Source organism: Dermochelys coriacea, chromosome 2 (assembly GCF_009764565.3).
Source record: "Dermochelys coriacea isolate rDerCor1 chromosome 2, rDerCor1.pri.v4, whole genome shotgun sequence".
NCBI classification, from domain to species: domain Eukaryota; kingdom Metazoa; phylum Chordata; order Testudines; family Dermochelyidae; genus Dermochelys; species Dermochelys coriacea.
The window spans coordinates 159,313,955-159,341,520 of record NC_050069.1 but is presented as its reverse complement, the minus strand read 5'-3'; the positions used below and the strand labels follow the sequence as shown (position 1 = coordinate 159,341,520).

At 41.5% G+C, this 27,566-nt stretch overlaps 1 protein-coding gene across 13 annotated transcripts in view; it reads left to right on the top strand.

Moving 5' to 3' along the window:
- Nucleotides 1-27,566, top strand: part of LOC119850530 (poly(rC)-binding protein 3-like) — a 685,847-nt gene that overhangs the window by 154,560 nt on the left and 503,721 nt on the right. The window contains exon 1 of one of the 13 annotated variants that reach the window (XM_043508581.1): nt 2,668-2,776. The exons of 11 other annotated variants lie outside the window; for them this stretch is intronic. The gene's annotated coding sequence lies outside the window, so the exon portion shown is untranslated. Of the gene's footprint in view, nt 1-2,667; nt 2,777-27,566 lie in introns of those variants that run through there. One more of the 13 variants, XM_043508580.1, reaches the window with a different exon arrangement.

The window sequence follows — 27,566 nt, the reverse complement described above, 5'->3', positions numbered from 1 at the left end:
CTACCTGGAGCGGCTCCTGGGAAGCATCCGGGAGGTCCCTCTGGCTCCTAGGGATGGGGTAGCGAAGCTAGGGGAGGAGCAAGGGGAGCGGCTGCTTCTCCCACTGATCACATCAAAAGTGGCGCCTTAGGCGCTGACTCTCTGGGTGCTCTGGGACTGGAGCACCCATGGGGAAAATTTGGTGGGTGCAGAGCCCCCACTGGCAGCTCCCCACCCCGCGCCTGGCCCCAGCTCCGCCCCGCTCTGCCTCCGCCTCCTCCCCTGAACACACCGCCCCGCTCTGCTTCTCCATCTCCCCCCCTGCTTCCTGCAAATCAGCTGTTCTCGCGGGAAGCCTGGGAGGGCTGAGAAGCAGGTGGCCGCTTCGCGCTCAGGCCCAGAGAGGCAGAGGCGGAGGTGAGCTGGGGCGAGGAGCGGTTCCTCTGTGCACCCCCCGGGTTACCTGCTGCGGCGCGGATGGCCCTCCTCCGCCTCCCTGGGCCTGAGCATGAAGCTGCCGCTTGCTTCTCAGCCCTCCTAGGCTTCCCGCGCGAACAGCTGATTTGTGGGAAACCGGGGGGGGGCAGAGAAGCAGAGTGGGGCAGTGTGTTCAGGGGAGGAGGCAAAGCAGAGGTGAGGTGAGCTGGGGCCAGGCGCGGGGTGGGGAGCTGCCGGTAGGTGCTCTGCACCCACCAAATTTTCCCCATGGGTGCTCCAGCCCCGGAGCCCCGCCACTTTTGGCTGGTTGTTAAATTTAAAAGGGCTTCTAAATTTAACAACCGGCTCCAGCTCACCACTGCCTGTACCGCATGAGCTAAAAGCCAACTTGCTATTAGCTAAGACTGGAGAGCAAACTTATTAATCTCTCTCTCTCAGTGGTCTCGGTGCCACTAGATGTGACAGAACACAACACCCAGAAGGTGTGTGAGTTACATACTTCCCCTAGCTGAAGAAGCATGTTCCGAGCTTCAGAGACTTCCCAGTTGAAATGCCGGACGAGCCCCCATTTTTAACACCAACAGACCCGGGTCATCGTCGGATAGGATCAAACTTAGGGCCTCTGGAGCTTAGTGCATGAGCCTCTACTGCATGAGCTAAAAGCCAACGGGCTGTTGGCTAAGGCTGTAGAGCAGACTCATTTTATCTCTCTCTCTAAGTGGTCATGGTACCACTAGATGAGACAGAACACCATACCCAGGAGCTGTGTGGGTTACAATAGCAAACAGGGTTCTTATCCAGAGTGCCTAAATCCCCTTTTGTAAATTTCAGTCTGAGTGATACTGCAAGGCAGGCCCTGATGTTGACACAGGGGACCCAGAAAGCCTTTATATCAGTGGTTCTCAACCAGGGGCCCCCTGAGTGCTGCAAGCAGGTTTCAGGGGTTCTGACAAGCAGGGCCAGCATTAGATTCACTGAGGGCCAGAGCAGAAAGCCAGAGCCCCACTCCACAGGACAGGGGCCGAAGCCTGAGAAACTTAGCTTTGCATGGGCACCTCTAGCATTGGACCCCAGGAAATTGCCCTGCTTGGTACCCCCTCACGCTGGCCCTAGCTTTTATATGCAGACAACCTGTTGTGGCACAGGTGGGCTGTGTGGAGTTTTTATAAAATGTTGGGGGAGGGGTCAGAAAGAAAACTGTTGAGAACCCGTGCTTTATATTGCTGGCAAGGAGCATGGAGAAAACCCCAGCCTAAAGAAAGACCCGCAAGAAAGAGAGGAGAGGCCCTTATCGGGGCAGAAGAAGTGATCTGAGTAACACCTGACTGCAGGTTCCTTAGATTTGGCTCCTACCCACGCAAAAAACTATTAAGTTTTCTGTTTGATTTCCGCTGTGTGCTATTTGTGCACCTTACAGTCTTGCCAAACCCAACAGTTCAAAAATCATTAGACAGCCCCCCCCCAAACCATTATATGCTTAAAAATAATAAATGTTCTATGATTTTTTTCCTTTGTCTTCTGGTTTTTGAGCCTTTAAAGTTCATGCTTTTCTGAACCCAGAAATGCAGGGGGAAAAATTAATTACAAAACTGAGATTCTCGTGTAATCAGATAAATCCAGAATCTGGGGCTTGTTTAAAAAAAAGAGAGAGAGAGAGAGAGAAAATAAAGAAAACCATCACCAAAACATTGTGATACAATGAAACTGCAAGAACTGATTACGCTGATCCTATCTCCTGCGTTATCACTGGAGACCCTGACCTGCAGTAGCAGGCCTTGCTGTCTAGCTGGCAGTCAATATTTGTGCACTTGAGACTGAGTCTCTCTCCATCCCTCCCCACTGAATTCTCAACATTTTTTGCTGAGTTCTCATTTGTGTTAAGAGCTAGCCCCGGGCATAACTGTTCAGTGGAGGGTGTTGGTCTGGTGTGTTCAGTTAAGGCTGTTGGTTTGGCTTCTTATAGTTTCAATGTATTTTCACTGTGCTTACTTATCGAGCCTTTTTCTACATATTTTTATTTTCAGTATGTTTGTTCCCTTGTTAGTTTATACAAAGACCCTTCAAGGAGGAGTTCATTCACACTTCATGTTCAGTCTCTATTTTGTGTGTGGTTCACTGGCCCCTTGAATGATAAGCACTGAGCTTTCATCAGTGTAAGTAGATACCCTGGGTTTTCCTGTAAAGTTTCAGTGAGGCTCCTGCAGTCATAGCAGGAGAGGTGGCAACACTTTGCATGCTAAGCGCTAACACTTGATTACCCTCCTGGAAAGCCCTTTTCAGACTCCAGTAGGCTCAGTCAGTCTCATTTCTGAAGTCTGAGGACTGCTGCCCAGAAAATAGTGCCTGTACCTAGAATGTGGTGAGTGGTATTCCTTTGCTTCTTTTCATATGGCAGCTGTTCCAGAGCTTGGCGTCTTGCCCTTACTGTAGAAGCATGTCAGGAGCTGGGAAAGCTTACTCTGCTGGTGAAATAAAGTCCTCCTTGTAAATGTCATCCAAGTATGATTTCTAGCTAGTGCATTGTGATTAGCTATCAGAATTCTGCAAAACCTCACTGTTTTCCAGAATACAGCATTTTACAAATGTAACTTATTTTCATTACCCTATTGCTCTGAAATGCAATAGTCTATAGCTCATAAATGCAGGTACTGCTTATTTTGAGTTGTATAAGTAAGGTCTGAGAATTAGATCCTGCCCATCCTGTGGCAGTGTGCTAGAGAGGGAATACATAGCTTCTTCCTCATTGCACAGCAACAAGGCAGTTGCAGTTTAGTGTTAGGGTAACAGCTGGCACAAGAGACTAAGGAGTGTCAGGGGAGAGCAAAGATATTTTGAGGTGCATCTGGTGCATGTTATGGAGAGAAAGGAGAGAGATATCATGGGAAATAGAGAGGGACAGAGTAAGGGACTTGAGAGGAGGAGGAAGAGAAATTGGGAGCGTGGGCATGCTCTCAATTACGCAAATGTCAGCATTGGTATTTCTTATGGAGGATAGATCCATCAATAGCTATTAGCCAGGATGGGCAGGGATGCAAAACCATGCTCTGAAGCATCCCTAGCCTGTGTTTGCCAGAAGCTGGGAATGGTGATAGGGGATGAATCACCTGATGATTACGTGTTCTGTTTATTCCTTTTGAAGCACCTGGTATTGGCCAATGTAAGAAGACAGGAGACTAGGCGAGATGGACCATTGTTCTGACCCAATATGGCTGTTCTTATGTACTACTGTGATGATATGTTATTTAGCAGAAACTGCTAGCTAGTTAATGTTTATCAAAGAAGATAGAGATAAAAGACATTAGGTCTGTTGCTGTACAACTTGCATTGCAAGGGCTTTCCCTGTTTTCAGTATATTTCTGGAGGACTAGTGTTTGATGAGATGAAACTTCTTGCATGTCTCAGGTAGGCTGTGCAAATCCAGGGTTTTCAGCAGAGCCAGCAGCTAATGGAGGAAGCTTTTCGAAGGCTCATTCTGCACCTAATGCTCCAAAGCTCATTTAAGGATTTAGCTTTCTCCACGATGCAAATGCAGAATTCCATTCCTTGCAAGTTGGAAACCACTGATTGGCTCTCAGACAAGATACTCTTTTCAGCTACTTAAATCTATTAAACATCAGAGAGGGCAGTGGGATTTTATTTGCTGCTGTTGCCAGGGAGGCTTTCACAGACAGCTGAAAACTTTTTCATGACTAGCTTCAGTGGCATTACATTCTTCAATTTCTGACCTACTAATAAATGTTGAAAGACTATCAGCGTGAATGTTGAATGAATCAAGAATCTTCAAGATGTATTTGCTCAGTGATGCTCAGACATTTCAAGGTGCTGTAACAAGGTGGTCTGCCCCTTTAAGAGCCAGGGGAGCACCCAGCCCTGTTGTGGAGAGGAGCTGGTCAGGTAGTTGCTGGGAATCATCTGACCCAGCTGATCAGGTGATTAGGCCTGATAATTCTCACCTGGGGGCTATGAGGACCCCAGGGAGCCTCAGAGTAGAGGAGAGCTGAGAAAACACTCTGCTGTAACCAGAGCAGAGGACTGCAAGCGGGTAAGAGGCCCGGTGAGCACCCTTAGGCTGGGTGGTGTCTCTGACCATTAAACTGCTGGAGGCCAGGTTCCCCGCAGTCTATGCTGGAAACATGACTGTTACTTAATGTTCTCACTACATTATTTTTTTTCTTTTTTTGTGCATGTTGGACCATAAACAGAGCCTTGAGGAAAGGGCTATGAACTGATCTGGGTGTGGCTGGTTATTTCTCCCCATGCTGGTGATCGAATCCACCAGCCTATAGGGGCGAAAATGTTTAAATTATTTGTAGACCAGTTTTTAACCTGAAACTGAAGCCAAAGAGAAGTTAGTTGATTAACTTATAATGCTCTGATACAACCCTCCTCTTCTTGCAAAGGAAGTATATTGAATTTCTAGACAGGCTTGCTGAGTGACAGCAATCCAGTGGGGCGACTCATGGGAGGTGCAGGAAGGGCCAAGTGCCCCAGCAGCTGGGCCAAGTGGAGAGAGGAAGAGGCAGGGCCAGAGCCTCTTCCAGCCATGTGGCCCGAGATACTGCCTGGTGCAGTGCAATGGCTGACTGGGAGAGCACCTGGCTGCCCCTGCCCAGGCTCCGCTTCTGGCGCCAGTGGCCGAGCGAGCTGGAGCCCCTCTGGCATGTTCAGAGTCGGCTCCTTCCCCAGAAATCGAGCCTGGGCAGGGAGAGGGCTGGGCTGGGGGCGGGGAGGAATTACGTGGGGAGATCACATGTCCTTCCCTTTAGTTGGTGCCCTCTTTGTGTCCTCCCAATAGTCGCCTGCTGTTTGCACTGTCCTCTTTGCAAGTACTTCATGTTTGTGGGTGCTTGTCAGGGCCGTCCCTAGCTATTCTGGGATCCTACGCAGCCCCCCTGCGGGGTGTGTGTGTCTGGGGCTCCAGGCCTCTGCGGAGGGGGCAGGGCTGGCTTGGAGGGCAGGGGGGAACTCACCCGCCTTGGTGAGTGCAGGCCCGGCCCTGCTGCCGAGCTCAGGGGAGTGGGGGCGGGGCTGGGGCCCTGGGGAAGAGTCGGAGCAGGGACTGGAGCAGCACACTGCTGCGCAGGGCACCCCAAATTTCCTGGTGCCCTAAATTTCCCAGTGCCCTATGCAGCTGCATACTTTGCGTATGGGTAAGGACAGCCCTGATGCTTGTCACTTATGAATCTGAATATGGGAGAAGACTGCAGCGGTCTAACCTATTCAGATCAGTATTTTAGGATGCCTATAGTCAGATAGCTGGACATCAGGAAGTGGGTTCAGCAAAACAGTGCCAATTGATACACTTTGAGGACTAAACTTTTTTCCACCGAATGCATCCGATGAAGTGAGCTGTAGCTCATGAAAGCTTATGCTCTAATAAATTTGTTAGTCTCTAAGGTGCCACAAGTACTCCTTTTCTTTTTTGCGAATACAGACTAACACGGCTGCTACTCTGAAACTTTGAGGACTGCAGGGGAAGATGTATTTTGTCTTTCTGTGCAGTTCTCTTCCATTAAAATCCCACTCTGTTAATATATGTACCTGTACATACCTTGTAGCCACCGCCATCAGGCTCCTGACAAGCTGTTCATGTGTAGTCCTGGGTGCTGCAAAGGCTGAGAAAAAACAACAAAAGGAGGGCTTTAAGTAGTGCAATAACAAAACAGCATCTCTAACAACATGCAGAAACTGTGTGTGTGAGAGAGAAGTTAAGTGACTTGCCCAAAGTATTAGAAAGCTCTGAAAATACTCTTCCAAGAATCCTAACGTTATGAATTCAAGGTCCAAAATCTTGAGACTTACCAGTGCTAGAAGAAGCAACTAGTTTGTACTGCTGGAATTTGGAAATTCTGGTTTCGTAGCCCTGCTGACACGTAAGATATTGGTCTTTAAATGTATCACTGGAAGAGCTGACTTAATTCATTTCACAGTTTAGTTTGTGAAGATGAAGGAAAAATCCTTTGTTTCACGTCAGACCAAAACTATTTTTTTCCTAAAAATCAAGAAATCAGGAAAAAAATGTTTCTGGTCAAATGAAATGTTTTGATTTTGTGTGTGTGTGTGTGTGTGTATTTTATTTATTTATGTATAATATATAGATGTAAAGAAAATTTGGAATTGGTCATTTCAAATTTAAAAAATGGAAACATTTTGGTTTTTTGGAATCTTTTTTTCAAAACAAACCTTTTGGCAAACACAACATAAATTTGCGAAACATGTTGGCATTAGCAAATCTGTTTTGTTTTGTTTGTTTGTTTGTTTTAAGAGGGGGAAGAGTTTATTTAAAATTTCACCCAGCTCTAATCACTGGTCCAGGTTGAATATTGCCCATCCTGGGGTTGTGTCGTAAAATTTGGGGACAGAAATTCCATGTTGTAGAGGAAAGAAGAAAACATTTTTGTGGACTGTTTATTTAAATAGCATCTGCTTGAAGCTGCTCAGGAGTCTGGAATGTTAGAAATGTTGAGGGGATTGGTTAGTGGCCAGAGTGTAGGTGATGAGGGCCAAGATTCATGGTAAATGCAGTGTATCACATGGATTTGGAATATAGCATACGGCTATCGCCACCTCATTGTGGTTGGGGTGTGTGTGTGTGTAATTTCTCATGAATAGAAAGACCCATAGCAGAAAATATGTACAGGGAACAGAAATACAGTAGAAAACTGGCAGAGGCATGGTTAAACACTGATTGCATTTTTTTTGAGAGAGAGAGAGAGAGAGAGAGTGTATGGAAGCCCTCCTCTGCTGCATCTTTGCACGTAATTTGCTAAAACATAAAAAGCAGCATGTAGTGTGTATTCTGCTGCTTTAAAGTCCACAGTACTAAATCAGCTCATATGCTTTTTCAACTAAATGCAGAGTCAAACAGTTGGGGCCGAATGGAGATGCAATTGTAAGGGAATGCCACTCCACTGATGGCTTTCAGTGGAGCTCCATCTGCTTACCAAGTTTGAATTTGGTCTTTAAAAGAGGACAGTCCCTGGTAGGCGTACATAACTTCATTCCCATGGGTCGTAGTCAGTCAGATTTGCAAAGTATACGTATTTGAGATTCTGTACTTTGTTCCCTTAAGAATGAGCTCATGAAAATGTTTCCATACACGGTATGCACCTTCGTATGAAGGCTTAGTATTTTTCTTCTGGTGTGGGTGTGTGTGTGTTAATTTAATATAAATTAAATTTTTATGTTGTGATATTTCAACTCAGGATGAAGGTATCACAAATTTTTGGAAGGGTGCAGACTCCATGGAGGGAGAGTAGTTATTTAGGGTAGCACAAGATAATAACTCAGTCGGGCTGAAATTAAGAACAGAACATCAGGAAGAATTTTCTGACTATGAGATGTATTGGGCAATTGAACTAACTCCCCAACTGATGGAAACAGCATAGCTTGCCCTATTCAAAAGTATACTGGGTAAAATATAGGGAACAGTTCTCCACTGACAGGGAGAAAGGGTATAAATACCTAAGAGATTCTGTGATCACTGTATCCTGACTCTCAGAAGACAAACTGAGTGTTTAAAGAGAGGAATGAGGTTAAAATAATTGGGATCTCTAGATTAAGCTCAGTTAAATCATTTGTGGAGTGACTCTGCATCAGACCTTATTCTCCTTCTAAAAAAATCTTGTTACATTGCTTTTACATATTAATCTACTTCAGTTATAAAACACTTTAAAAATCACTTAAGAATATCAAAAGGAAGCTGCGGAGCAGATTATTAAAATTAGCTCAGATCAAGAGTCATTCTGTTTACTGTATACGAATATTGTGATCAGTACTAGTTGTGACTGTATCTCCAAATGGCAAAACAAAATAAAGAAAAATGTTTCAATATTTTATGCAGGTTCACCGTATAACCCTTCTGATTTATAAGCTGTGCTGTGAGTGCACTTTTGAAACACAACTAGTAACCCATGCTCTTGTGCTGAAATCTTGTAGATCCCAACAACTCTTACAAAATGCTAGGTTTCAGAGTAGCAGCCGTGTTAGTCTGTATTCGCAAAAAGAAAAGGAGTACTTGTGGCACCTTAGAGACTAACAACTTTATTAGAGCATAAGCTTTCGTGAGCTACAGCTCACTTCATCGAATGCATTTACAAAATGCTGTAATCCAAATGACCTTTATGTTGAAGAATATAATCAGATACTCACAAGTCAGTATACAGTGCACACTAAAATATATACTTCAGTTTTACTTCATTCAAAATCCATAGCCATTTTAGTATTCAGTGTACGTTAGTCTAGAATTCGTGTATATACATCCTAAACCTCAGGCTTTACGATGCCTCGGTACTACAACCCTAATTATCTGATAGTCTCTTAGGACACCCAAAGCATAATCATGACAGCTGCTTTTGGCTTGAAACCTGCAATGGTCAGAGAGACCATTCTGGTTTCCGCAGGTCTGGCCTACTTTGTAGCTTTTCTCCTGCCTTGTTTGGGAGACCCTGAAGCACCTGAACTCCAGTTGTGCCGAGCTTGGAAGCAGAGCTAACACACACTGTTGTGCAGCTTAGTCCTGCAAAGACCAGTTTCAGCTGAAACTCTGATCATTTCCAGCCATCAGATAATCAGTTATCTGAACTCTAGTTAATCAAAACTCTTGAAGTTTTGTTTTCATTTAATACATACAATTAAAATCCAAAAAGAAAAGGAGTACTTGTGGCACCTTAGAGACTAACAAATTTATTAGAGCATAAGTTTTCGTGAGCTACAGCTCGCTTCATCGGATGCATGGAAGTGTGAAGAAGGATGCTGTGTCACAGTATAGGAATGCGGCAATCTGTCTTTCTTCTTCCTCCAATCCTTGCTGTCATCCGACTTTTGTTTCTCTCTTCCTTTAGTGGTGCTCCCAAGCTGCCTGTTCTGCTCTTAGTCTGAATGATTCTCCTGTGTATGCAGAGGAGAGAGCAGATCACTGATTTTAAAAACAGAGAGGGAGTAGGGGGCACCATGCTGGGTTCTGGGACAGGAGAACAACAAAGCATTGTGAAATGCAATAGAGCTAAGAAAAAATGCAGGGAACGTGAGTGGCATATTTCTTGTCCCATTTCAAGGTACAAACAATTGTTCCAAAGAACCTCTCTTTGAAAGGGTGAGAGGGGAGATCCTACTTAGCACCTAATTTTTTTTAAAGGAGTCTAAATACTACTTTAACACCTTTTCGCTTCAAGTTTTAATCTATGAATGTAAAAAGCAAGTGTAATAGTTAAGGGGGGGGAGTTAATCAGGGCATCTCGGGTATCCTATAACTTTGCTCTTATGTTAATGTAAGATCAATTTGTGTAATGGACTAAATGGATGTAGAATTACCGGGCCTGATTCACCCCTGTGGAGTTCCAGTTTTACATCCCTGTAACTCCATTGATTCCAATGACATTATGCTTGTTTAAAACTAGGGTAAGCAAGAGGCGAGTCAGGCCTAGTTTGTCTACCAAGGGAGCAGGATGACAAGAATTTAAGAGGTGTTACATTTTTGCTCTTCAATATCCAGAGTGACACTTAAGTGGTTTAGAAATTGATTTAGAAAATGCAATCTGCACATCAGTCAAGCATAGCATGAGTGCCTTGTTTAAAGGATCATTAGATAATCAATAGCTAGAGAAAAATTACAAAGTACTATACATGTACTGTCTAGATAAGGTATGCATTTTGTTATATGACAGTATATGAAACTGCTGTAGCATGGGATGATGTACTAGCTTCACATTTTATAGCAGACTTAGGCTTCTGAGGGATCAACATTTTAACTGAGTAGTCTTGGAGAGCTTATAAAAACAGTATGGCTACTGATCTTGCCTAACTCGTTAAATAAAATCTGATGATCAGGAAAAGTGCTTGCATCCCAATGGTTCTGCGTTCTGGTATTTTAGGGCCAGATGCTCCAAATGTTCATTACCAAGCACACGGCTTACTGTGGTGTGTGATCCTATTTAAATCAATGGGTTTACACCTGGATGTCTGTGTATGCAGGATCATGCAGAATAGAAAATGTGGAGATTTTTAATGTATTACATTCCTTATAAGAAGCTGGTAACAAGCGGATGTTTAGTATTTACTGTTAGTATGACAGTAGTACCTAGAGAACACAGACAAGCATTCATTCAGTGCAAACAATGGATGGTGTGCAGTAAATAAAGCAGGGATACAAGATTCCTGCCAAATTCTATTTTGCTATTACTATGGGATAAACTTACGATATTAGAAAGTGAATGAGGCAGGGATCCTTCTGTGTGTGGTGGTGTGTCCCATCTAGTGGCACTGAGACCACTTAAAGAGAGAGATAAGATGAGTCTGCTCAGCCTTAACTAACAGCCAGGTAGCTTTTAGCTCATGCGGTAGAGACTCATGCACTGAGCTCTAGAGGTCCCCAGTTTGATCCTGCCCATTGGCGACTGGGGTCTGTCGGCGTTACAAAAGGAAAAAGTACAATCTATGAACTAAAGAAGGCAGGCGTCTGCAGTGAAAAATATTATGTAATGTAATTAAGATTGTATTGTCATGTATGTGCATAAGAGTTCTGACATTCCCTGACCTGCAATCTTGGTTGACTCTCTTATTTGATCGTCTCTTTTGACCTATATGTACAGGCCATGTCAGAATCTTGCTGCTTCCTCCAGCACAGCAACTCCAAGTTCTGTTGTTCTCTCTGCCCATGCTGCCAAACTCTGTTCACACCTGGATTACGCCCTGATTACTGTGATCTCCTACTATCAGGCCTTGATGTTTGCAGCCACACGCTTGTCTATTCCTTTGATAATGCTCCTGCTAAAATCACCTTCCTGGTTTGTTGCTCTCGATTGCCACCCTCTTTAACAGCCATATCCAAAGACCATTGGAAAGACTCTCCAAACTTCTGAAGGCAGCATAATGTATTTGCAGACTTCTAAGCCATGCAAACCCAGGTCTGATATTCTGCAAAAATGGCTAACTGCAGAGATCTCCATCTTTTTTAGTCCTAAACCCCAAACTTTTGAGACCATTGTCCTCAATTTTTGTTATGCAACCTGTGAAAGCCCTTGGGGTTGGGTGGGTGGGTGCTTAAAGCTAGACTCCTGTTATTTAAATACAACGTGAAATCATTCCTGAAATTGTGGAAATCTTGCCCCTACAATAGTAGGGTGCTGCAGAATACTGTGTACAGGATTTTGGAGCAAGGGACGCTCTCTGCTCCTTGTGGGAGTACTAGGTCTCCTTTATCACTATGGTGTGGCCCTGCTTTAGAAATTTCACCACATGTCAGTTGAGCTCATTCCCAAGGGAAGAGCTATGGAATGTTTAAGCTGGCAGTCTGCCACAACTAGAGACTGAAGTTCCTTATTATTGATCATAGGTGGGTTTTGAAAGTTTCATTTATGTAACTTAGGCTCTGAGGGCCCATTGACTTAAGCACTTTTGAAAATGTTATCCTATGTCTTCAAATGTTAGTCATTATTCTGAATTTACATCAGTATAAATCTGAAATAACTGTTGAAGCCAGCAGACCTAAACCAATGGAAATCTTGTGTAAGTAAGATCAGGATAGATCCTCTAGTCACTTTTCATCCCATAAAAATGGATGAAAGGCATGAGGGCCTGATGTTCTTTTCATTGACACTAGTTTTCATTTGTTACTCTACTCACTTCTTTGAAGTTACTCCTGATTTGCATTTGTGCAAATGATACTACAGTCTGATTCTTATTTAAGTTCCTTTCTGAGGTTGTAATCAAAAACTATGAATAGTATCCTTGTGTGGGGCTACGTGAAGGAGAGGAGGACAACATCAGGAATTAATAAGAAACTTGCAAGAAAACATAACAAATGAATGTATACCATGAACATTCCTAGTTTTACAATATCCCATCCCAAAGTGGAGAGATTTTGAAGATGTAAATGGTAGAGCTGAGCAAATAATTGATTTATTTTTAACCAGTTTGGTGGCTGAAGCAAACAGTCCTCAAAACATTTCATTTCTGATCAACCCAAAACAAATTTTGAGTCCGTCTTCTCTGAAACAAAAAAAGAAAGTTATGGGTTTTATATTGGTTTTTCTCTTCCTCCCCAATGCAATTTTTTTTTGTTACCCGTTGTTTTAACATAGCTAAAGTTTGTTTTTAAATTGTTTCATTTCGTAGTTCAAATATTTCATCTGACTTTTTAAACAATTGGGGTTTTTTTGGTTGAAGTAATTTGCTGAATCCAGCTCAAATTTTTAAATAGTTCTTGTTGACCCCAAACTGCATTTTTCAGCAAATAAAGTATTTGTCAGAAAAATTATCCTCAGATCTAATGAATTGCACTTCACTTTCACTAATTGTCTGCTTCAGTGAACAGCTTGGACAGCAAGAAAAAGGCTGTGGTACATGATCAGGGATTCTCGCAAAAGACACTGGAACAAACGAAAACAGAAGCAAGCGGATTCATTACACCCTTAGAGAACAGACCAATTCTTTCAATGTATAAGGACTTTTTTTTTTAAACAAATACTGTATAATAGTTCTTCAGGGGCCCCAAGAGACATTTCACATTTCTCTTCTTGCTCCTATTTTGACAGTAGCAAGAAAACAATTATCATTTTCTCTCCGTTCCCCTTCTGGCATTATTATAATATTTCTGAAGCTTCTTTTGGGATATATGTAACAAGTGTTGGCACATAGCTGTTACACTCAGTCTGTATCTGCAAATAAGAGTTGTTTCTCCATTCAAAGGCTGTTTTGGAACAAACCATTTTTTAAGGTGGAAATAGATTCATACCATATTCTCAAACTTGATTATACCCTTTTATAGAATGATTATGGGCAAAATTCTGCTCTCTGTTAAAACAGCATATGTTTTAAAGTAATAACACTGGTTTCAGTGACTTACTACAGATTCACACTAGGGTAATTGAGCATAGAATTGGGTCCTATATGTTCAACTATTTTTTTCATGTCTTAGGGCATGTCTGCACTGCCGAGCTGCATCAGCAGAGCTGCACTGCTGTAGTGTGTCTGGTGAAGACACACTATACCAGCAGGAGAATGCTCTTCTCTTAGCATAATTACTCCACCACTGCGAGAGGGGGAAGCTATGTCAGCAGGATAATGTCTTCTGCCAGCATAGTGTGGTGTGGACAGCACTTTAAATCGATGTAACTTGCGTCACGCGGGAGTATGTGTGTCATTTTCACACCCCTGAGTGACACAAGTTACATCTACTTAAGCGGTACTGTAGACCAGCTGTTATTTACCGCATCTTTTTACTGCTGTCCAATAGCGGTTTTATTACCTGTCCAGTATAAGGTGCAGATGATGTTTTCTATTGGTGGTTTAAATTCTGTAGTGATTTTGGTATTCAGCATGGACCTAGCTCCATCGTGCTGCATTTAAAAAATTAAAAGGTGCATAATCTTTACTGCTTGTTTGGAAATTTTTGCTACCACTACAAGTAGGCTTACGCATGATCATTCACTTAAAATGTGTAGCCTTTCAAACCCATTAGTTGAATACTTCAGCGTATCTGAGTCAAATATTGCAAGTGCAATTTCTTAAGCAAAAAGCTGTTCAAAAATGGTGGAAAATTTCTGGCAAAAACCCCCTTCATAGAAATTTTGCCTTAATATATGTTTAACAGTTCCACTTTAGAGGCAGTGTAGCCTGGTGTGGGGCAAGGAACAAGGGATTTCTGAGTACCAATTCCAGAACACCCACAAATAAGTATGTGGGCAGAGTCAAATCATTTAACTTGCTTACTTTTTCAATCTAGAAAATTGACTTAACTTTTTATAAAAATACTTGGCAAATATCAAGTGCTAAAGATATTGAGCAATATTCCTCTCTCTGGCATAAATCCATAGGATTAATATGGCCCAATACAGTCCTGTGTAGTCTTGGTGGGGGAAAGGTGGGTTTTTTTGAAGATGGCAACCAATATGTCTTGTGAAAAAGTCAGGCTGGACAGCTGCAAGAGGGTGCTAGAAGGCAGATGCTTTAGCCCCAGAATGTTAAAGGCCCTCTTCCCTACTAGCTGAGAAGGGGTTACCTCAGGTGAATGAGGGACACCTGATTCTAATTAAGGGCTGCCTCTGGCCTTAAAAAAAAAAAAAAACAAAAAAAAAACCCACAACCTTCCTCTGGTGAGAGAAAGGGGGAAGAAAGAGACAAGCTGCAGCCAGGCTAATGGCAGTAAGAAAATAGCCTCTCACTCTGGAGAAGTTTATGGTCCTTCCCGTAGGGAAAACAGCCAAACCTGAGTGCCTGCTGGGGAAAGGACTGATGCCCCAGGGCAACACCTTGCATCAGCGAGGAGGCAGCGAAAGGTACCCCCCTGAGTTTTTTTTTTTTTTTGTTTGGGGGAGGATCACCCCTTAGGCCAACCTTCAGGCCTACCCTGAAAGTACAACCAAGGGAGCACAGAAGGGGGAAGGCAAACCCTGCTGTGAGTGGGGCTGATTACCCCAGATCTGCCATCGCCGGAGAGGGAAGTGCCAAGTCTGGCGAGATGAAGTAGATGCCTTACCACAATTTAAATGATGTTTTTAAAATGTGATAGAACCTAGTTTAAGACCTTTCAAGATGTGTTGGCTGGTCGTGCTTGATCTTAGAGGCCTTTTTAAAATGGCCAGTTAATGGAAGCCAAGGATTATGATCAACTAACATCTTTTTTGTTAAATGTCTGTATTGGGTGCTAATACTTTGTAAACAGTATTTCAACATATTTGACCCATTTAAAAACAAAACACTTTGTCCTAGTGTAGACAGTGCCCAATAGTAATGCTCTGTTCTCTATTTCCTAGTGGCCAAATAAATTAAGATTTTTAGTTTAAAAGTAAGTACATCATCTACTGATTCTACTTATTTCTCCCACTCTATTCTGTTATCAAGAGAGACAAATACCTAATGGACTTCCCCATTTCACCAGCACTTCCCCCAGCAACCAGCCTCAGGATAATCAATTTTCAAGCTATGCCCATTCACTGATCTCCTATCTAAACAATTTCAACAGGTGTACATTCCACATGAAAACATCTGTTTCATGTGCATGTGAACACAAAAGCATACATTGACATAAGCACACAGATTTGATTTTTTTTTCTCCCAGTAATGTACATCTAATTTCCTGTGGCCAGCTGCAAAAAACTGTATTGACTCTTGTGAGCATTGCTAGTGCTTCTTTAGATTTGAAAACATTTAAATTTATCTCCTCAATGTTGAAATAGAAGAGGATTGATTTTAATCTGATTTACCCTGTGTTAAGCAAGAGTAACACCATTGTGAGCAGAGTTACATCAGTGTAAGATGAGAACTGGTCCCAATACGCTGGGTCTGCTTCAATTATTTTGAGTGAGAATTGAAAGTAGAAGTGCAAGGGACTGAATCAATAAATCTAGTACTGAGAGACTTGTCTTCTGTGCAAAGTTTGGATGTAGGTCTAAACTTAAATGTTTGGAGGTAGAGGAGCTGAGGTTTTGGTTCAGATCCCTCTTTACTAGTATTTTATTAATTTGTAGCACACATTTTAAAACAAAGGAGTTCAAAGTGTCTCTCTCTCTAGCTTGTCTGAATTCTAGTTTCCTTTTGGTCATATAGTATAAGTGAAACAAATCTATTGACTGAGATACCAGCATGGGGGCAGTCCACGAGAACTTTTCAAAAACTTTAAGCTTGTTGCAGGAATTCTACCATGTTTCATGGTTTTTAAGATTGTTTTTTAAATTTAGCAGCATGATGACAAGCCTTAGAGATGTGTATGTAAAAGTCAGATTTGTATTTATTTTTGGCCTATGGCTTCTAATTCAGATCTTTCAGAGTGCCATCGTGACTTGAGAAGAAGTGAGGGGCAATTATTAAATGTTGACTGTGTTCAGTGCTGTCTACCAAGGTTGTGTTAACCATAACTGCAGAAATGTTGGGCCAAATTGAGCCCTGCTGCAAGCAGGTGTTAATTACACTGATGCCAGCAGGAGTTTTGTATAAGACAATATTTACACCCATATTCTAACTACTGCATCCATCTGCCACCCCACTGCTGAGGTGTTGGGTGCTGGGAGCTACTCAAGCAAACTTAAAACACAATTCCACTGAAAGTATAACGAACCCAGCAATAGTCAACACAAATATTTAAAATGATGGCACTATGAAGTGTGTGGGGGTATGGAGTGAGGGAGATAGTCAGTAACGATTAAAAACGTACACATCTTCTGAAAAGTGAAGTACGAGAAGGGGGGAGGGATGGGCTGAGGTGGACATCAGGGTAAGCAAGTTCCACAGGAAAGGGGCTGTTCATCACCTGCCAATGAATGAGAAACCCTTTAAAGGTAGTGAGAACCTGCACTCTGACACCAAGAGGAAGTCTGAAATGTACCCATGTCCATCCTTATTTATTGTGGGATTTTGACCTACAAAGATGGCAGGTGTAATTCTACCTACAGATGGTGAACACGTATCTTGTATCTTTCCTCTGAGGGTTTAAAACTGTTGTGTTCTGAGAGCTATGAACAACGCAGGCTGATTGTAATGGGATCAGTGCTGCTCCAGCCTAAGAGCAGACATGCTGCTGCCTTCTGCACTTGCTGCGAGAGGCAGAAGAACCCTGTGGGAAACTCTGTATGGAGACAGTTACAATAGGCAACCGTGAGGGCCACAAGGTGATGCATTTGCTGTTATGAGCTTGTGGAGGGATAAATACGGGCACAACCTGTTCTAACTATGCAGCTGATAGAAACATTGTCATACCACAAGTGACAGGCTAGCTTTCCATGGCATGACCAAGGTCAGAAACATTATCAAGGTTCCTAAAATGGCACACCTCTCTCACTTGTTCTCCCTCTGTAAATGAGACATAAAGGAGACTGCTTACTCACTAGCATGGCTTCTGGCTTTTATACATTAGGTAACAATATCTGAACAACCATCCAGGGCACAGATGAAGCCAGCTGCGTACAGTAATATATAATTGTGTATAGACATACTGAAGATACTATTCCTGGTAACCTTGCCTTATGGGACAGACATGACATTTCAAATGTCTCAGTGATAGTCCATGACCAATTGACGGTTGTCTTCTATGTGGCTTGAACCAGTGGAGAGCAGTTTCAGACACACCAACTACCCTTAGTCACTGAAGCAATAATCCATGATTAATAGTATCAAAATCTGCTAAATTCCCCATGACCACAATGGCCAATTGACCTCAATTTAAAAATCATTTCTGAATCTGAAAAAATGTAGGGTCAAGTCTAAAAGAAAGACCTAAATGAAGATCCCAATTTATCGGTATCAATGTGTCGGGAACCGAGAGCCCCTACTTTCTCAGGAAAGGAAGATTGAAATAGGTAATTTATTGCTTAGAGTTCGAGAATGTTTGAGGATCCTCTCTCAAATATGGTGACCAGAAATGTGCTTGATGCTCAAGAGTTGCTCCCAGTCACTATCAAGTACAGTGCCATAATTCTGCTCAATTGCTCTTTTAATCATCCCAGTGTTTCCTTCACTTCTTATACTGCTGTCAGTTATTGAACAGAGGGTTGCATGCTTGTCTGTTTTCAGTGGGCCTGTTAAAAGTTGAATCATTGAAAACATAAGGGAAAGTCTACACTTAAAATGCTGCAGCGAAGACACTACTACATCGACAGGCGAGCTTCTCCTGCCAGCATAGTTAATCCACCTCTGCGAGAGGCAGTCGCTATGTCAATGAGCGAAGCCCTCCCATCCACATGGTGCTGTCACCACTGGCGGGTTAGGGCGGTATAACTGCCTTTCTCAGAGCAACGTAGTTATACCAATGCAAGTTTGTAGCGTTGACCTGGCCTAAGCCTTTCTGCCACTTCTGAATGCTTTGACTCATTTCTCCCACCCCATGCATGATGTTTCATAAGTCACTTTTACAGCCATGTTGGCCACTGTCCAAGTCTCTTGTTCCGATTTCCCTCATGTACGGTTCAAGAAGAAAAATGTTAACCCTGTCTATTTTTAAGAACATTTTTAAGAACATACTTACCTCTGTTATGCATATCTTTCTCTATGTTGCTGTTTAGATATCACAGCTGTGATGCTTGGAAGGGTTTGAGATCACTCCTTTTATCTTGAACATATTGAGTCTTTTCACTGGTTGTACAGTGTGCTGAAACTACTTCAGCCATATTTCCATGGGGAGAATTGTAGAAGGGAAGGTTTACTAGCATAGCCACTCCACTTAATATCCATTCAGTAGGTTCTTTGGTGCATTTGCATTACAGGTACAGATATCTCTAATCGTTCCATCTTCTCTATCCAACCTAAATTTATCTCTGCACACAAGATAATCTTTTTGCCAAGTGGACAGCATTTGCACACCATAGTGTTGCCAAGCAACGCTGAGCAATTAGCATGGTCTACATTTTCACATTTCTGTCCATTACTTCACAGTTTTACTCACACTTGTATCTCTGAGCTGCTAGATTATGCAGGTGTTGACTATATTTTGTATAAAGATGTAATCGATGACTTGGCAGGTTCTCCAAATAAACAAGTAGTTGGCATGGGCCGTGCCAGCTAGCTTTCATTTTCACAATGTATTTCCACTAAATAGTTACATGTCGGGTCCTGAATGAGAGGTGAGCATTGCACCTTCTCTCTGCCATTCCCTTTGCCTGTGCCAGGGTATGAAAAGTTGAAGGTTTGGTGCTGCTGCTTTTCGTGCTCTCCCAGTTGACCTAACTGCAAGCCTTTCAGCCTCCTTTGCCTTTAGTTTAGCCACTTCTGCTCCCAAGTTTCATTCTTTACTTCCCCCCACAAGAGCTCCAAGTCCTGGCTCCCAAGCGTATGTGAAATTGAAGCCTAGCTGTCTGTCCATGCTGGCAGTATATTCTGTTTCCCCTCCCCAGATACCCTCCTCACTTATGAATGAATGGCAGGAAATTAAGGCTGTCATGAAGACTCTGGAAATCATGGATCTGATTTTTCCATCTTGGTTTAGCCTCAAGTCTCTTTAAAACACCTTGCCATGGGGGAAGATGGGGATATCTATTCCCCGTGCAGTATGCTTGGTGGATGGGATGCTTTCCTGACCCACTGCACAAAGATGGAGGTTCAAGATTCTGTTGTGCCCCATCTCTACTCCCGCAGGGTGTGTGAGAGGACTGTGTCTGCTCTCTCTCATCATCCTCTTGGTCAGAGGGGCTTCAGGTTCTCTGTTTAACCTTTCTATGTTGCCACTGAGCAGACCCCATTCAGACACGGCTGTGGATGCTGCTGGGAGAAGGCTTGGGTTTCTGTGGTTTCGGGCATGTGGGCATGGAGACTGGGAGAGCACCATTTCTATTAACATCCAACCAACTGTGCCCTTCCTGAGTATACGAGTTGCCCAGGGTGGAATCTAGCCACAGGGATAGAAAAAAAATCACATGACAAACTTCCAGGACTGATATTCATTTTGCAGTTTGGTGTATATCCTCACAAAGAAAAGGGCTGGAGTATCTACTTACATAGTCCTAAAGTTTTCATTTACAAGTGCCAAATTGCCAATGGAACATTCCTTAGGCAGAGACGCTGGGATAGAAATGGTCAGTTTCCCATACTGCTTTGCTTCACTTTCTCTTGGTTTTTAGAGCTGCTGGTTCCAAAGTTCCGGTTCTTAAGAAGGAACAAGAGAATGAGGTGTGGATTTGTGAAACCAAGTCATATCTCTCTCACACACACACACACACACACACACACACACACACACACACACACACACGGGGTAACAAAAATTCAGCTTGGACCATTCACTTCAAACAAAGAAACAAATTATACTCTAGCTGGAGTCTAAGCATGAGAATATGTTTAAAATTTGTAAAAATTAAAAAAAAAAGAGTTCAAATCAGACTTTATAATACACCTGGGGCTAAACTCTGCACTCTGTTACACAGCGTAAATCTGTTGTAATTCTCCATCTCAGTGAAGAAACTCTTGCTTTACATGGGTGGAACTGAGCCTATTTGCGGTCTTAATACCAGACATTCTGCTGAAGAATTCACTCAGAATTCTGGAGTGAAGAATTCATACCCTTACCCATGCCAGGTGTATACATTTGAATATCCTTACCTCCAGCGTCTAGGCAAGATTTGGAATGTTTTGAATATTCTTGTTTTGTGGGGTTTTTTTTACTCCACTCCTGGAGTTGTAAAACTCCACCTTTCCTGTCTTTACAGTGAATGTTATAGAATTCCTGCAAAAATAGCATTGCTTCCTAAAGGACAGGTGATACTATAATACTCCATGTCTGAGTAGATGGCTGGATTTACATGCAATTGTAGGGGGAAAAGTATACATGTATGAGCACTGTTGTAATGAATAAGGCACATATAATGCTAGCAAGGTATAAGAATTAGGATTTATGCCATGACAATAAAATGAGAGAGAGGTTTATTCTATTTATCCTTTTTATTTCTCCTCCTGAACTCCAGCTGAGATGGATATTGCCTTTTCTTTTTCCGTATTCTGTTTATTCAGTAGTTTTTAGGTTCATTAAATAGGCTTTTGTGGAATATGACAGATCCATACGTTCATGAAAAGATGCAATTCCTCTGACACACTCTAGTTTACAAGTACTGCGCATGTTTGCTTTTCTAGCATGGATGAACACTCTGGATGTAAACTCACAGCCTGAGTAAACAAGATGTGCGTGCTCAGCCGTGTGCATGCGGGATAACCCGAGTCCCAACATCCCATAGTAGATTGCAGAGCTGCTGTGGACCAGTGGATTTGCCTAAATCATGGACACATTATGGAAGCCCCAGCCCACCCCATCTAATTTCCACACCCCTTTGTTCTCCAGCATAATGGACTGTCTTGGACCATGGCTGCACAGCGTACAGAGGGCTGCAGTGTCTTTCTGCAGCCAGTCCCCCCCTGGTCAGTAGCAGGGATTCCATGGCATTTTGGCCCTGCCACACTCATGGGCAAGGGTAGAACTTTAACCTACATAATTTAAATGCCTAATGCCTTTTAACAGCAGCAGACATCCATCTGTTGTTTGCATTCCATTTGGATGCTCAGCTGGGGCCAGATCCTGTTCCTTTTAAAGTGAACAGAGTCTTGTCATTGACTGAATTGGGAACAGGATTTAACTGTTGGTAGTTTTGTTTACCCCTTGCTCTACCCATTCATACTGTAGGTTTTAATTAACAAACTGATCTACTGACATTTTGAAATAACATCTCTTTTGTGAATGGTGCTAGGTGTGTGGGAGAAAAAAAATGATGCAATGGATGTTGCATTTCTTTTATAAGAAATAATGCCCTTCAGATCTTGATTTTAATGACCACTTTCTCATCCACTGTTTGTTCTGCAGCTTAGATACCTTTGTTACAAAAAGTGCATTCCCAGCATATCTGACCTAAGGTAAACAGAACTGCATAAATTTGGGCACATCAATTGTATTAAATCAATCAATTATTCATATTGCATTGCTTTCTCTGAACTGTGGTGAAATATTTCTTTGTTAGCAAAGACACACATCCTCCCAGACATTCCTTATTGACACAGTGAATACATGAAATATTTAAAAAATATTTTGGTAATGTACCACTATAAACTAGCAGAAGTTTTTATACCTTGGATTTTTTAAATGCTCTTTATGTATTGTACATTTTAAGCTTCTGCTTCGGTCTAACGTGCAGCTACTACTTCACTTTCAGGATCTGTGATAGCACACTATGCTACCATAGAGAGGATTAGGCTGTAGTTGTTATATACTGTATCAAAATGAAGTGAAATCACACAGTCCATTGCATAATTCAGAGAATATCTTCAGGAGGATTCCTAGAATGACTAAATGATTAAAAAAATTAATCACACAATTAAACAATAATAGAATACCATTTATTTAAATATTTGTGGATGTTTTCTACATTTTCAAATATATTGATTTTAGTTACCACACAGAATACAAAGTGCTCACTTTATATTTAATTTTGTTTACAAGTGCTTGCACTGTAAAAAAAAAAACAAAACAAAATAAAAGATAGTATTTTTCAATTCACCTAATACAAGTACAGTAGTGTAATCTCTTTATCATGAAAGTTGAACTTACAAATGTAGAATTATGTACAAAAAAACTGCATTCAAAAATAAAACAATCTAACATTTTAGAGTCTGCAAGTCCACTCAGTCCTACTTCTTGTTCAGCCAATCGCTCAGACAAACAAGTTTGGTTACAATTTGCAGGAGATAATGCTGCTCACTTCTTGTTTACAATGTCTCCTGAAAGTGAGAACAGGAGGTCACATGGCACTTTTGTAATCGGTGTTGCAAGGTATTTATGTGCCAGATATGCTAAACATTCGTATGCCCCTTCATGCTTCAACCAGCATTCCAGAGGACGTGCATCCATGCTGATGACGGGTTCTGATTGATGACAATCCAAAGCAGTACGGACTGACGCATGTTCATTTTCATTATCTGAGTCAGATGCCACTAGCAGAAGATTGATATATTTTTTTTCTTTTTTTGGTGGTTCGGGTTCTATAGTTTTCGCATTCGAGTGTTGCTCTTTTAAGATTTCTAAAAGCATGCCCCACACCTCATCCCTCTCAGATTTTCAACGGCACTTCAGATTCTTAAACCTTGGGTCGAGTGCTGTAGTTACCTTTAGAAATCTCACATTGGTACCTTCTTTACATTTTGTCAGATCTGCATTGACTGTTCGTAAATCAAACAATAAGTGCTGAGTCATCATCTGATACTGCTACGACATGAAATGTATGGCAGAATGTGGGTAAAACAGAGCAAGGGACATACAATTCTCTCCCAAGGAATTGAGTCACAAATTTAATTAACATGGTATCTTTTTTTTAAATGAGCATCATCAGCATGGAAGCATGACCTCTGGAATGGTGGCGGAAGCATGAAGGGGTGTACGAATGTTGAGCACATCTGGCACATAAATACCTTGCAACACTGGCTACAAAAGTGCCATGTGAATGCCTGTTCTCACTTTCAGATGACATTGTAAATAAGAAGAAGCAGTCAGCAGTATCTCCTATAAATGTAAACAAATTTGTTTTTCTTAGCGATTCACTGAACAAGAAGTAGGACTGAGTGGACTTGTAGGATCTAAAGTTTTACATTTTTGTTTTGAGTGCGGTTATATAACAAAAAAAAATCTACATTTATAAGTTACACTTTCACGATAGAGATTGTACTACAGTATTTGTATGAGGTGAATTGAAAAATTATATTTTTATTACAAATATTTGCACTGTAAAAAATAGTAAGTGAGCACTGTACACTTTTTTGTATTCTGTGTTGTAATAGAAATCAATATATTTGAAAATGTTGAAAAAATCCAAAAATATTTCATAAATTTCAATTGGTATTCTATTGTTTGACTGTGCGATTAATTGTGATTGATTTTTTTTAATCACAGTTAGTTGTGGTTTTTTTTAGTTAATTGTGTGAGTTAACTATGATTAATGACAGTCCTAATAAATATGCATTTTGGTCCAGATTCTTGAGTCTGGTATTAAAGGAGGCTTACTCATATATATACTTGTATTTAAAACTTGCTGGATAATATAAACTATGTGGTCCAGATAGCTACTGAGTAAGGAAAGTACAATCTTTGAAATATATTTACTTGTTTCTCATGAGAAATTATGAAGCTGCCTAAATATTAGCTAGAGTACTGTGCTATCATATAATCATTTCATGAAATACAGGGTTAACCAAAATCAATGCGTTAAACTGGATTTTTTAATTTAAATGCTAATTTAATTTCAAATTATGGCAAACAATGTCATAGAAAATTTGTTCTATTCTATTACATTTTAAATTAAATTTTAAAAAATAAGCAGGACATGTTTGCTGCCAAATTTTTAAAGAAAGTCAAATCACTGAGCTGATGGAAGTCATTGGCTAAGCATCTGGAACCGAGGTTTTTTGAAGTGCTAAGATAGCTTTTGACAGAAGTAGCTTCTTCAGGTAACAAGAATATTTTTCTTCTTTTCAGTTCATTCAATTGCTCAGTTCAACGACTAGTTCATTTTAAAGTTAAGAAACCAACTGGGAGTTAAAAATGCTGGAAAGATTGTTTTTTCTCTTAAACAAATTTTTTATTAATAGATTGGAAGGGAATGAGACCTACTTGAAGGACAATGGTGACTTAGAATTATAATTCTAATGTATAGGGATATAAATGTGAGGAATTGGGGACTTTTCATTTAAAGTTCTCTTAAGTAAATCAAATTTGAGTTAGGACTCTGGTTTCTAAATCAAATTTGGCTTCTAATGCCTAGCGGAAAGCATGGCACCATTTTAATATAAATCACTTGATCTAAAGCTTCCTGCATTCACTTGTTGTTGCCATAAAACTTACTTAGATATATGTTTTGCATTATTCCATTAAGAAATGTTCAGAAGATATTTTACCTAGTCAGTGAGTGATTACAGCTATCTTACTATTAAACCATGATAAAAGATTATGGGAAGAGATGGTCAGAACAACTTTGAGGGAACTATTTTCTTCTGAGAATGTGGTTCTGTTGAAATTGAAATGTTGCAAAATCATGTCAATTTTGTCAAAATTGAGTTTTGGAGGGAAAATTTAGATCCTTGTTAGATCAATAAACGAGACTCACCATAATGAAATTTAGAGATTCTTTATTTGGATGCATCTCTGAAACCTATGGAGGACTGTGCCAAGCCATCTGGCTCTTTTATCACAATGGAGTGTCCCTCCATCACTATATGGTGTTGGTCTATCTCCACAAGAGGACAGTAGTTTACTTTGATACCTTCCTCCAGCTTTTCTTATGATGGACAGTTCTCTACTCTGTTGTCTTCAGGGAGCTGCCAGGCATCTCCACTGTCCCTCAGAAAATCCGTGTGGACCTTCAAAGGACGGGTAGACAATATATAGCCTTTCTGCATACACTCCAGCAGGGAGCAGTGCAGACTCATTTCTTCTCACTAACTGCTTTGAGAGAGTGCACACAATGCTCCTTCTGAGAAAAGTAACAAAAAAGGTATTGGCTAAGCCAGTCTGATGAAGTGAGCTGTAGCTCACGAAAGCTTATGCTCAAATAAATTTGTTAGTCTCTAAGGTGCCACAAGTACTCCTTTTCTTTTTGCGAATACAGACTAACACGGCTGCTACTCTGAAACAAAATCAATACCATGTGACCCATAATAAACTCTACCAACATTTTTAAAGTAATGTAAAAATTCTGCAATAACTTTTTGAAGTCAAACTAATAGTGGTACATTTAAAAATTGCACATTTTTATTTTAAGAAATTAGACTTCGAAACTGACTTACTTTTCATGAACACTTAAGTGTGAAATCAGGCATATTTTAACTCCAAGGAAATCTGGCTATGAATAATTTGCCCAGCTACAGAAATGTAACTTAGTTATCATAGTGAGCCACAAATATCTATAATTTGTGTGTTCTGTCTGTGCTTGGTTTTTCTGGAAGTGTTTGTTTGGGTAATGGTTAAGGCTTATGCTTTACATTGAATGTAACACTGTGAGAAAAGCATACTTTGGTCTTGTGTAATATAAATTGTTTTGCTTTTCTTGTGGGTGAAGGTGGTGGTGGAGTTACTTTTTAAGCAGTTATGATATACTCTGCCTTTCTGAAGTATCACTATCTGAACCGTTGGAAATTTCTTGCCAATAGATTGAGCAGAAGTATGAGGTTGTTTAAATAACACACTTTTTTTCCTAGGAATTTTTTTGGAGTGTTATCTCAACTGCATGTATTTCTTTATTAAAGTCTCACAGGGTTCCCTCTGGTGTAGAAGTGCCTGGCAATCAAAGTTGGTTTTGTTTGCTATTCTCTCTTTTCATGAGGACTGGCCTCTTTCGGGGAAGGAGTTTTACAATGAGATGTGTTTTTTCTGAGAATACTGAAGGATATTGAAGTGCTTGACTGCTTTTATATTTGGGGGCGGGGGAGAGGTGTAAACAAGGTGGCTGCTAGATCTATTGAGATGTCTGTGTTGATCAGAAGGTTTTCTACAAAGAGAATCATAGAATCATAGAATATCAGGGTTGGAAGGGACCCCAGAAGGTCATCTAGTCCAACCCCCTGCTCAAAGCAGGACCAAGTCCCAGTTAAATCATCCTAGCCAGGGCTTTGTCAAGCCTGACCTTAAAAACCTCTAAGGAAGGAGATTCTACCACCTCCCTAGGTAACGCATTCCAGTGTTTCACCACCCTCTTAGTGAAAAAGTTTTTCCTAATATCCAATCTAAACCTCCCCCATTGCAACTTGAGACCATTACTCCTCGTTCTGTCATCTGCTACCATTGAGAACAGTCTAGAGCCATCCTCTTTGAAACCCCCTTTCAGGTAGTTGAAAGCAGCTATCAAATCCCCCCTCATTCTTCTCTTCTGCAGACTAAACAATCCCAGCTCCCTCAGCCTCTCCTCATAAGTCATGTGCTCTAGACCCCTAATCATTTTTGTTGCCCTTCGCTGTACTCTTTCCAATTTATCCACATCCTTCTTGTAGTGTGGGGCCCAAAACTGGACACAGTACTCCAGATGAGGCCTCACCAGTGTCGAATAGAGGGGAACGATCACGTCCCTCGATCTGCTCGCTATGCCCCTACTTATACATCCCAAAATGCCATTGGCCTTCTTGGCAACAAGGGCACACTGCTGACTCATATCCAGCTTCTCGTCCACTGTCACCCCTAGGTCCTTTTCCGCAGAACTGCTGCCGAGCCATTCGGTCCCTAGTCTGTAGCGGTGCATTGGATTCTTCCATCCGAAGTGCAGGACCCTGCACTTATCCTTATTGAACCTCATTAGATTTCTTTTGGCCCAATCTTCCAATTTGTCTAGGTCCTTCTGTATCCTATCCCTCCCTCCAGCGTATCTACCACTCCTCCCAGTTTAGTATCATCCGCAAATTTGCTGAGAGTGCAATCCACACCATCCTCCAGATCATTTATGAAGATATTGAACAAAACGGGCCCCAGGACCGACCCCTGGGGCACTCCACTTGACACCGGCTGCCAACTAGACATGGAGCCATTGATCACTACCCGTTGAGCCCGACAATCTAGCCAGCTTTCTACCCACCTTATAGTGCATTCATCCAGCCCATACTTCCTTAACTTGCTGACAAGAATGCTGTGGGAGACCGTGTCAAAAGCTTTGCTAAAGTCAAGAAACAATACATCCACTGCTTTCCCTTCATCCACAGAACCAGTAATCTCA